This window comes from Urocitellus parryii, chromosome 5, assembly GCF_045843805.1.
Source record: "Urocitellus parryii isolate mUroPar1 chromosome 5, mUroPar1.hap1, whole genome shotgun sequence".
Lineage (NCBI taxonomy): Eukaryota > Metazoa > Chordata > Mammalia > Rodentia > Sciuridae > Urocitellus > Urocitellus parryii.
In genome coordinates, this window is record NC_135535.1 from 15,092,070 (window position 1) to 15,103,562 (window position 11,493).

Below are 11,493 nucleotides of genomic sequence, written 5' to 3' on the forward strand. Positions count from 1 at the left end.
ATGCAAAGATTCTTAATAAAATACTGGCAAATTTCATCAAAAACATATTAAAAAGATACTGCACCATGATCAAGTGGGGTTCATCCCAGGGATGCAAGGTTGGTTCAACATGCGGAAATCAATAAAATATAATTCATCACACCAATAGATTTAAAGACAAGAATCACATGACTATCTCAAATGCAAAAAAAGCATTTGGCAAAATACAGCATCCATTCATGTTCAAAACATTAGAAAAACCAGGAATAGTAGGGATTGTACCTCAATATTATAAAAGCTATATATGCTAAACCCAAGGCCAATATCATTTTAAATGAAGAAAAATTGAGTTTTTCTAAAAATTGGAACAAGACAGAGACGTCCTCTTTCACCACCTCTATTCAACACAGTCCTGGAAACTCTGCCAGAGCAACTACACAGAAGACAGAAATTAAAGGGATACAAATAGGAAAAGAAGAACTCAAACTATCCCTGTTTACTGATCCCAAAAACTCTACCAGAGAACTTCTAGAACTCAGGCTGGGGCTGGGGATCAGCAGTAGCCTACTGGCCTGGCATGTGTGAGGCACTGGGTTCGATTCTCAGCACCACATATAAATAAATAAAATAAAGGTCTATCAACAACTAAGAAAGAAAAAAAGAAAAGTTCTAGAACTCATAAGTGAATTCAGCAAAGTAGCAGAATATAAAATTAACACCCACAAATCAATTGCATTTACACTTCAATGATGAATCAACTGAAAGAGAAATTAGAAAAAATATCTCATTCACAATAGCCTCAAAGAAAATAAAATATTTGGGAATCAATCTAACAAAAGAGGTGAAAGACTACAGAACACTAAAGAAAGAAACTGAAGAAGCCCTTAGAAGATGGAAGGATCTCCCATGTTCTTGGACAGGCAGAATTAATATTGTCAATATGGCCTTACTACCAAGAGCACTATGTAGATTTAATGCAATTCCTATTAAGGCTCTGATGATGTTCTTCATAGGAATGGAAAAATTTCATGACTATGAAATTAATTTGGAAAAATAAAAGGCCCAGAAGAGCAAAAGCAATTCCTCATCAAGAAAAGCAAAGAAGGAGGCATCACAATACCAGAGCTTAAATTTTGCTACAGAGCTGTAGTAACATAAACTGCATGGTACTGGCACCAAAACAGACATGGAGACCAGTGGTACAGAATAGAAGACAGAGACAAACCCACATAAATACAGTGATCTCATGCTAGACAAAGGTGCCATAAACATACATTTGAGGAAAGATGGCCTCTTCAACCAATGGTGCTGGGAAATCCATTTGTAATAAAATGAAATTAAATCCCTATCTCTCACACTGCACAAAACTCAACTCAAAAGGATCGAGGACCTAGGCATTAGACCAGAGACCCGAGGCCTACTAGAAGAAAAAGTTAAAAAAAAAAAAAATATCACCATCATGTCAGCTTAGGAACCCAGTTCTTCAACAGAACTCCTAAATTGCAAGAAGTAATCAAGAATCAATAAGTCTGGCATGGTGGCACATGTCTATAATCCCAGTGTCTCAGGAGGCTGAGGCAGGAGGATTCCAAGTTCAATGCCAGCCTCAGCAAAAGCGAAGAGCTAAGCAACTTAGTGAGACAGTGTTGCAGTGGGCAAAGGTGCAACATATGTAGTTGAGGGGAGAAATAAAGAATGTCTACAGGCTAATGCCCTTTTCAATGCTTTATTCATTCAAATCATTCAATACAATTTCACTCTATAGGTTCTTAATCAAGAAATGACAATCCTTAATGCTGGGCACTTCAGGAGACATGATCAATTCAAAGCAAACAATTCTAAGTTAACTCTGAGCACTGCAAACACACTTCATCCTGACAGACCTATTACAGACATCCCCTCTGCATGCTGAGTTTAGGTGCTAGATTTAAAGTCTCAAGTCTTAGACCTCAAGTCCAGCAGATGCACACGCACTCAGACGCAGAGAGCAGGTCAGGAACCGATGGAGGCTTCTCCTGGTGTGGAGTTGTCGGCTGGCAGAGGAAACAGTCATAAGGAGAAGTCATGGCTCTCACCAGGGTCAAGATGTGCTGTAGAGTTTGAGAGTGGTGAGGACGATGCAAAGGTCAGGCAGACGGGAAGAGTTGGGATGTCAGTCCAGGTCCTCATCAGGCTCTCTGGCATGTGGGCATCAGTGTCAGCTGGCTGAATGTCTGTTCATTTACTCCATTATTTATACTAAACTTTGGGAGCTTCTGCTTGCCCTTTCAGTCCCTATTAGCTGTTACCGGGTTTCTTAGTGACATCTTACATCTTAGAGAGGACATGTGGTCTGGTGGTTTCCACCCTGATATTACCCTTCTGGCTCTTATCAGGGTTAAGGCAAATGACACGTGACTTCACCCTGACTCTTATCAGGGTTAGGGAAGGTGAGTTGTTTTATGGGGCTATGCCTGGAGGGCTCTGTGGCTTGCCTGGTTTATTTTAAGATGGAGTTTTTAAATGGAGTTGCTTAGACTAAGACCATCCTTACAGATTGTCTCCAAATAAAATACAAAATAGGGCTGGGGTGGCCCAGTGGTCGAGTGCTCTTGAGTTCAATTCCTGGTATCTCCCCCCAAAAAGAATCAATAAATGGGACTGTATCAAACTGAAAAGCTTCTTCACAGAAAAGGAAATAATCAAGAACATGAAGAGAGAGCCTACAGCATGGGAGAAAATATTTGTCACCTGCACCTCAGATAGAGCATTAATCTCTAGGACATATAAAGAACTGAAAAAGCTTAACAAAAACATGTAGCCCAGTCAATAAATGGGCAAAGGAACTGAACAGACACTTTACAGAAGAAATATGATCAGTCAACAAATATATGAAAAAAATTTCCAACATCTCTACCAGTTAGAGAAATGCAAATTAAAACTACACTGAGATTTCGGTTCACTCCAGTCAGAATGGCAGTTAACAAGAATACAAGCAACAATAAATGTTGGTGAGGATGTGGGGAAATGGGCACACTCATACACTGCTGGTGGGACTGCAAATTGGTGCAACCACTCTGGAAAGCAGTATGGAGATTTCCTCCAAAAACTTGGAATGGAACCACCATTTGACCCAGTTATCCCAGTACTTGGCATATACCCAAAAGACTTAAGCTCAGCATACTGTAGTAATGTGGCCACATCAATGTTCACAGCAGCTCAATTCACCTCAATTTATTGAAGGTGCCCTTCAATAAATGAATGGATAAAGACAATGTATACAATGGACTATTACTCAGCCATAAAGAAGAATGAAATGATGGCATTTGCCAGTAAATGGATGGAAATGGAGACTACCTGAAGTGAAATAAGCCAATTCCATAAAACCCAATTTGAAATTCTCTCTGATAAGCAGATGCTGACTCACAACAGGCAGAGGGGAGGAAGTAGTGGAGTTTTACCAGGTTGGATGGGGGGAATAGGGGAAAGGAGAAGACATTAGAATGAATCAGACATAACTTTTCTATTTTCATATATGAATACACAACCAGTGTAGCTCCACATCATGTACAACCACAAGAATGGAAAGTTGTACTGCATGTATGTAGAATATGTCAAAATACATTCTACTGAAGAGGAAGATGGCGGCGAAGGGAGTGCATCACCCCAGTGCGCTGCATCACTAAGCGGGAGAAAGGCGAAGCGAAACGGCTGAAGGCTATCTTGTTGGGAATTTCCAGTGAAATTGAGGTGCTCCAGAATCTAGTGGACAGATTTCCATTGTGCGAAGTTCGACTGCGGGAGCTCCATTTCTCCGCACGGAGGGTCGCATAGCCTGACAGGCGATCGCCCCACGGCTGGAGTCTGTGGCGTGCGCCGGGGAGCGGCTGGGTGCCAGAGTGGCGGAGCAGCGATACGGATTCAGGGGGCTCACGCCAGTGGTACATTGGCAGCCCTTAGTGCTGAGTTCCTGCTTTGAGACAGAGGAGAGAAGCGGTCCAGCCTGGTTCCAGACACCGGTCCGACCACAGAGGAGGACAGCAGCCGCCATTTCGGAGAGATGATGTAATCATCCCCATGTTCTACTGATCTCAGCTCATTCAGCTACGGAACAGGTGATTTCAGGCTGGTACTTGCCTGCGTCTAGCAGACAGATTTCTTGCTCAGGCTCGGGACTGGGGATCTTGTGGAGAATACTCCTAGGGGCTCGTGCCGGGCAAGGCGTGCGCTGGGCACTGAGCAGCTGGATTCTGGTTCCCGGGGCTAACCTGGCCCAGGGCGGAGGAAACTGCGGAGACTGCCAGTGGAGGCCAGCTCCAAGTGGAGCGTGCGCTGAGCTTGGGGCGACTGAGTTCTGACTCCCGGAACAGTTTTGGCCTGGGGGCTGGGGAACCCGTGGGGGTCGCTCGCTGGAGCCAGCTCCCAGCGGAGAGTGCGGCGGGATAGGAGAGGCTGGGTTCTGGCTACCTAAGCTGCTTTGGCCCAAGGCTAGGGAACCGGCGGTGACTGCTTCTCAATCAGGGTCCTGCTGGGTGCTGTGGGTCAGAGTGGAGCTTCCACCTGCACCCAGAGCAGGCCAAGTGACCCGCCAGCGTGGTATCATGACACCCCAAACGCAGCTGGGGCTGAAGAGAGCAGCCGCCCACGCCTAGAATAGGACCAGCGACTCCGTGGCGCGGTAGTCAAGTAACCTCATTTGGAGTAGGGGCTGTGCAGAGCTGCCATCTGAGCAAGCAGGGCAGGCAGACCTGCCGCCCACTGGCAAGACAGGCCAGGTAGCTTGCCAGCGTGGTGGACACGTAACACCGAGGCAGTCGCGTCACACTGGTTGGAGTGGGGGTGGAGCAGGGTCGCCTCCCATGTCCGGAGGGGGCTCAGCAACCCATTGGAGAGGTAGTCAGGTACCCCCATTGGGAGTGGGGGCTGTGCAGAACTGCGACCCACCGGCCTAGAGGTCTGCCAGCGTGGTAGACACATCACACCAATTGGAGTGGGGACCCAGCAGAGCCGCCACCCACATCCAGATCAGGACCTACGACCCCAGGGCGTGGTAGTTACGTTACCACAATTGGAGTGGGGGCAGAGCAAAGCCGCCTCCCGTGCCCGCAGGGGGGGCAGACCTTCGACCGATCAGCGGGGTAGACAGACCACCATAATTAGAGGAGAAGCACAGCCAATACCCGCCCTGCAAGGGAGACTTTCCAACAATACAAGAGCAACATAAATAAATAGGGGGTAAATTTCAAAAACACAACAGTTGCACCAAGCAGAAAGAAACGCGAGCAGTATGAAAAGACAAGGAAAGAAAGGACCACAAGCAATGCAGGTCAACTCAACTTTAGAAGAGGTAATAGCTGCAACAGATGGAATGTCAGATAAAGAGTTCAGGATATATATGCTTCAGATGATCTGGACTCTCAAGGAAGACATGAGACAGCAAAATCAGACAATGAAAGATCACATTGACAAACAAATCCAGGAAGTAAAAGATCAATTTCACAGGGAGATAGAGGTAATAAAAAACAAACAAATAGAAATTCTAGAAATGCAGGAAACAATAAACCAACTTAAAAACTCAATTGAGAATACTACCAGCAGAGTAGATCACTTAGAAGAGAGAACATCAGACAATGAAGACAAAGTATTTCAACTGGAAAAGAACATAGACAGCTCAGCAAGTCTCTTAAGAAACCATGAGCAGAACATCCAAGAATTATGGGACAATATCAAAAGACCAAATTTAAGAGTCATTGGGATACAGGAAGGCACAGAGCTCCATTCCAAAGGAATAAACAGTCTATTCAGTGAAATAATACGAGAAAACTTCCCAGACTTGAAGAATGAGACAGAATCCCAAATCCTAGAAGCCTACAGGACGCCGAATGTACAAAATAATAAGAGATCCACACCTAGACACATTATAATGAAGATGTCCAACATACAGAATAAGGAGAGAATTTTAAAAGCTGCAAGAGAAAGAAAGCAGATTACATTTAGGGGTAAACCAATCAGGATAACAGCTGATCTCTCAACACAGACTCTGAAAGCTAGAAGATCCTGGAATAACATATTTCAAACACTGAAAGAAAATGGGTTCCAACCAAGAATCGTGTATCCGGCGAAATTAAGCTTCAGGTTAGAGGATGGGATTAAAACCTTCCACGATAAACAAAAGTTAAAAGAATTCGCAGCTAGAAAACCATCTCTTCAAAAAATCCTTGGTAAAACATTACAGGAAGAGGAAATGGAAAATAACATTGAAAACCAACAATGGGAGGTAGGACAGTAAAGGGGGGAAAGTAGTCAAAGAGGATAACAAATCAGGTTTAGTAACATCAATAAACAAATATGGATAGAAGAACAAACCATATCTCAATAATAACCCTAAATGTTAATGGCTTAAACTCACCAATTAAGAGACACAGGCTAGTTGAATGGATCATAAAACAAGACCCAACAATATGCTGCCTACAGGAGACGCATTTGATAGGAAAAGATATACATAGACTGAAGGTGAAAGGTTGGGAAAAATCATACCACTCATATGAACTGTGGAAACAAGCAGGAGTGTCCATACTCATATCTAATAAAATAGATTTCAAGCCAAAGTTAATCAAAAGGGATAAAGAGGGACACTACATACTGCTCAAGGGAACCATACACCAACAAGACATAACAATCATAAATATATATGCCCCAAACAACGGGGCTGCTATGTTCATCAAGCAAACTCTTCTCAAGTTCAAGAATCTAATAGACCACCATACAATAATCATGGGAGACTTCAACACACCTCTCTCACCACTGGACAGATCTTCCAAACAAAAGTTAAATAAGGAAACTATAGAACTCAATAACACAATTAACAACCTAGACTTAATTGACATATATAGACTATACCATCCAATATCAAGTAGCTACACTTTTTTCTCAGCAGCACATGGAACCTTCTCAAAAATAGACCATATATTATGTCACAGGGCAACTCTTAGACAATACAAAGGGGTAGAGATAATACCATGCATCTTATCTGATCATAATGGAATGAAACTGAAAATCAATGTTAAAAGAAGGAAGGAAAAATCAAGCATCACCTGGAGAATGAACAATAGGTTGCTGAGTGATCAATGGGTTTTAGAAGACATCAAGGAGGAAATTAAAAAATTCCTAGAGTTAAATGAAAACACAGACACAACATATCGGAATCTATGGGACACATTGAAAGCAGTTCTAAGAGGAAAATTCATTGCTTGGAGTTCATTCCTCAAAAAAAGAAAAAACCAACAAATCAATGATCTCATACTTCATCTCAAAATCCTAGAAAAAGAAGAGCAAAACAACAGCAAAAGAAGTAGAAGGCAAGAAATAATTAAAATCAGAGCTGAAATTAATGAAATTGAAACAAAAGAAACAATTGAAAAAATTGACAACACTAAAAGCTGGTTCTTTGAAAAAATAAATAAAATTGACAGACCCTTAGCCATGCTAACGAAGAGAAGAAGAGAGAGAACCCAAATTACTAGCATACGGGATGAAAAAGGCAATATCACAACAGACACTTCAGAAATACAGAAGATAATCAGAAATTATTTTGAATCCTTATACTCCAATAAAATAGAAGATAGTGAAGGCATAGATAAATTCCTTAAGTCTTATGATCTGCCCAGATTGAGCCAGGAGGATATAGACAACCTAAACAGACCAATAACAATAGAGGAAATAGAAGAAACCATCAAAAGACTACCAACTAAGAAAAGCCCAGGACCGGATGGGTATACAGCGGGGTTTTACAAAACCTTTAAAGAGGAACTAACACCAATACTTTTCAAGCTATTTCAGGAAATAGAAAAAGAGGGAGAACTTCCAAATTCATTCTACGAGGCCAACATCACCCTGATTCCTAAACCAGACAAAGACACTTCAAAGAAAGAAAACTACAGACCAATATCTCTAATGAACCTTGACGCAAAAATCCTCAATAAAATTCTGGCGAATCGGATTCAAATACATATCAAAAAAATTATACACCATGACAAAGTAGGATTCATCCCTGGGATGCAAGGCTGGTTCAATATACGGAAATCAATAAATGTTATTCACCACATCAATAGACTTAAAAATAAGAACCATATGATCATCTCAATAGATGCAGAAAAAGCATTCGACAAAGTACAGCACCCCTTTATGTTCAAAACTCTAGAAAAATTAGGGATAACAGGATCATACCTCAACATTGTAAAAGCAATCTATGATAAGCCACAGGCCAGCATCATTCTGAATGGAGAAAAATTGAAGGCATTCCCTCTAAGATCTGGTACAAGACAGGGATGCCCTCTCTCACCACTTCTGTTCAACATAGTCCTCGAAACACTGGCCAGAGCAATTAGACAGTCAAAAGAAATTAAAGGCATAAAAATAGGAAAAGAAGAACTTAAATTATCACTATTTGCAGATGATATGATTCTATACCTAGCAGACCCAAAAGGGTCTACAAAGAAGCTATTAGAACTAATAAATGAATTCAGCAAAGTGGCAGGATATAAGATCAACACGCATAAATCAAAGGCATTCCTGTATATCAGCGACAAATCCTCTGAAACGGAAATGAGGACAACTACTCCATTCACAATATCCCCCCAAAATATAAAATACTTGGGAATCAACCTAACAAAAGAGGTGAAAGATTTATACAATGAAAATTACAGAACCCTAAAGAAAGATATAGAAGAAGACCTTAGAAGATGGAAAAATATACCCTGCTCATGGATAGGCAGAACCAACATCATCAAGATGGCGATATTACCAAAAGTTCTCTATAAGTTCAATGCAATGCCAATCAAAATCCCAGCAGCATTTCTTGTAGAAATAGATAAAAATATCATGAAATTCATATGGAATAATAAAAGACCCAGAATAGCAAAAACAATGCCAAGCAGGAAGTGTGAATCAGGCAGTATAGCGATACCAGACTTCAAACTATACTACAGAGCAATAGTAACAAAAACAGCATGGTACTGGTACCAAAACAGGTGGGTGGACCAATGGTACAGAATAGAGGACTCAGTAACCAATCCACAAAACTACAACTATCTTATATTTGATAAAGGGGCTAATAGCATGCAATGGAGGAAGGATAGCATCTTCAACAAATGGTGCTGGGAAAACTGGAAATCCATTTGCATCAAAATGAATCTGAATCCCTATCTCTCGCCATGCACAAAAGTTAACTCAAAATGGATCAAGGAGCTTGATATTAAATCAGAGACACGGCATCTGATAGAAGAAAAAGTTGGTTATGATCTACATACTGTGGGATCGGGCTCCAAATTCCTCAATAGGACACCCATAGCGCTAGAGTTAACAACTAGAATCAACAAATGGGACTTACTCAAACTAAAAAGTTTTTTCTCAGCAAAAGAAACAATAAGAGAGATAAACAGGGAACCTACATCCTGGGAACAAATCTTTACTCCACACACTTCAGATAGAGCCCTAATAACCAGAATATACAAAGAACTCAAAAAATTAGACAATAAGATAGCAAATAACCCAATCAATAAATGGGCCAAGGACCTGAACAGACACTTCTCAGAGCAGGACATACAATCAATCAATAAGTACATGAAAAAATGCTCACCATCGCTAGCAGTCAGAGAAATGCAAATCAAAACCACCCTAAGATACCATCTCACCCCAGTAAGACTGGCAGCCATTAGGAAGTCAAAAAAAAAAAAAAAAAAGGCTTGGAGCGCCCTGGACAGCGGAACGGGTGGAGGCAGGTAGGTAGACAATGACTCATCTCCGCAGGGAGCACAGAGCGCCCAACTCCAGGGGGACCCAAGCTCCTGCGCTCGGGACCCTTCCAGACCTCACCCCATGTAGTCTTTAACTATTTTTTTTCCTTTGGTAGCCTTTAAAACAGGCTCTATAATACACTTGTAAATCTGTTCTCAGAGCTGCTCCAGCAAATTAACTGAACCCAGGAAGAGGGTCATGGGAACCTCAGTCGGCAGCTGGTGAGTCAGAAGCACAGAAAACAATGGGGGCCTGTGATTGGCATCTGAAGTCAGCAGCAGTCCTGGGACTCAGCCCTCAGCCTGCAGGACACTCTGGCTGCAGGTAGATAGTGTCAGACGCCATTGAATTACAGGACACCCAACTGCACTGACCTCTGCAGAATTAGTTGCTTGTTTACTGGTGGGGAGAAACCCGGTACACCTGGCCACCAGAAGCACGGTGGAGAAACTGGATTTGAGATAGTTTTTTTTGTTGTTGTTTTTTACTATATCAATAGACACCTTATTTGGGTCCCATTTTGAACAAACCATTATTTTTTTTTCCTTTTTTTTTAATTGTTGGTCATTCAAAACATTACATAGTTCTTAATACATCATATTTCACAGTTTGATTCAAGTGGGTTATGAACTCCCAATTTTACCCCGTATACAGATTGCTGTATCACATCAGTTACCCTTCCATTGATTGACAAATTGCCTTTCTAGTGTCTGATGTATTCTGCTGTCTGTCCTATTCTCTACTATCCCCCCTCCCCTCCCCTCCCCTCCCCTTTTCTCTCTCTACCCCTTCTACTGTAAAACATTTCTTCCATTTGTATTATCTTGTCTTACCCCTCCTTTCCTCTTATATGTCATTTTGTATAACCCTGAGGATCGCCTTCCATTTCCATGCGGTTTCCCTTCTCACTCCCTTTCCCTCCCACCTCTCATCCCTGTTAATGTAAATCTTCTTCTCAAGCTCTTCGTCCCTACCCTGTCCTTGTTTACTCCCCTTATAACAAAGGGGTCATTTGGTATTTGTTTTTTAAAGATTGACTAGCTTCACTTAGCATAATCTGCTCTAATGCCATCCATTTCCCTCCAAATTCTATGATTTTGTCATTTTTTAATGCAGAGTAATACTCCATTGTGTATAAATGCCACATTTTTTTTAACCATTCATCTATTGACGGGCATCTAGGCTGATTCCACAATCTTGCTATCGTGAATTGTGCTGCTATGAACATCGATGTAGCAGTGTCCCTGTAGCATGCTCTTATTAGGGCTTTAGGGAATAGACCGAGAAGGGGAATAGCTGGGTCAAATGGTGGTTCCATTCCCAGCTTTCCAAGAAATCTCCATACTGCTTTCCAAATTGGCTGCACCAATTTGCAGTCCCACCAGCAATGAACAAGAGTGCCCTTTTCCCCGCATCCTCTCCAGCACTTATTGTTGTTTGACTTCCTAATGGCTGCCAATCTTACTGGAGTGAGATGGTATCTTAGGGTAGTTTTGATTTGCATTTCTCTGACTGCTAGCGATGGTGAGCATTTTTTCATGTACTTATTGATTGATTGTATGTCCTCCTCTGAGAAGTGTCTGTTCAGGTCCTTGGCCCATTTATTGATTGGGTTATTTGTTATCTTATTGTCTAATTTTTTGAGTTCTTTGTATACTCTGGATATTAGGGCTCTATCTGAAGTGTGTGGAGTAAAGATTTGTTCCCAGGATGTAGGTTCCCTGTTTATCTCTCTTATTG